This window comes from Pteropus alecto, unplaced genomic scaffold (genome assembly GCF_000325575.1).
Source record: "Pteropus alecto unplaced genomic scaffold, ASM32557v1 scaffold398, whole genome shotgun sequence".
Taxonomy (NCBI): Eukaryota; Metazoa; Chordata; class Mammalia; order Chiroptera; family Pteropodidae; genus Pteropus; species Pteropus alecto.
In genome coordinates this window covers 3749094-3750321 of record NW_006442497.1, presented here as the reverse complement: position 1 = coordinate 3750321, position 1228 = coordinate 3749094, and the positions used below count along the sequence as shown (strand labels likewise).

General features: G+C 53.3%; 1 protein-coding gene across 1 annotated transcript in view; it reads right to left on the bottom strand.

Moving 5' to 3' along the window:
* Positions 1–1205, bottom strand: part of CHD3 (chromodomain helicase DNA binding protein 3) — a 24302-nt gene extending 23097 nt beyond the window's left edge. The window contains exon 1 of the mRNA XM_025040093.1: positions 1183–1205. The gene's annotated coding sequence lies outside the window, so the exon portion shown is untranslated. The remainder of the gene's footprint in view (positions 1–1182) is intronic.
* Positions 1206–1228: the final 23 nt, after the last annotated feature.

Here is a 1228-nt window from a genome sequence, read left to right as displayed (position 1 = left end):
TTGACACAAAGACCCAGCTCAACCTCAGATTCTTTCATGCTCCTCTCTCACATACCCAAATCTGGGATAAAAAACACCAAACACCGCATTCCAAGTTCAGACTACAAATAGGTGACAGTTGCCAATACCCTAACCATACCCTGACATCCTTTCCCTCTTTTTAGCTCCTTGGCTCTTTTCCCGGCACTCTTCCCCACTGCCCCCAACAATTCTTTATTTTTTTCTCTCGTACAAATCAGTGGGTTCTCTGTGATAACTTTTTAAAAACTTTTCCCTTTTTCTGGTGGGAGTGGAGACTTTATCCTGTTTCCATCAGACACAGATTCTCTTGTCCTAAGCAAGCATACCATACTACTTAAAGGATATTTGCCACATAAGGCACAAAGATCAATATGACTGTTTTACGAAGAACGTGATCTTAGTCATTTTTAAGCTTGGTGCATTTGTGCTGCCTGGTACCCATGGGGCTGGTGATATGGATGTCCCCTTTCATTACCCAAGCACGGGGTGTGAACACCCTGAAGATGCTCACCTATCCTAAAGAAGACTAGGATGTCCCCTTCTACCACTGGAAGAGCTGCCCAGAGTGCCCGTGACTTGTCATCCCAGGGTGAAAGGGTGCTGAGCGATGGTCAAGCGGCAGAACAGTTGGGTGGGCAGTTCACGCCCCCCAACGTGGTCAGGGTGTGGGTGGTTTCAGCGAGAGTGAGTGACAGTGAATGGCAGCCACGTGAGAGTCACAGCTGGGCAACACCGCCACCCCAGTTTGACGGGGTCATGGGGGAAGGGGGAGGGTGCACTTGACACAAAAGAACCCAGAGCAAAGGAGAGATGAATGGGGTGGAGTTAGGGGCATCTGGTTTCCCAGACCCTCGCTTCCCGCTCCCCAATCCTAAGTGCCTGCTCTCCCTATGAAGACGCTATGAGAAGCGGGAGTAGGAACAAGTCCGATTCCAGGAAGTGGTCTGCGTGGAGTGTGGCCACCACCTGCCCCTAGTCATCAGCCGCCCACAAACATTCACACGATCCCTCCCCCACATGCCACCAAACGCCCCTGAATTGGCGGGCACCGAAGACCCCGCAGGTGGGGGGGGTCCGATGGACACCGCCCTCCCTGCCTTCCCGACTCCAGAGAGGGGGTTAGGGCCGCGATCGCCTTCACACGCGGAACCCCTACTTTACCTCACTCCAATCCCACGGGGGCCGGAGCCCAAGGGGCGCCCTAGCG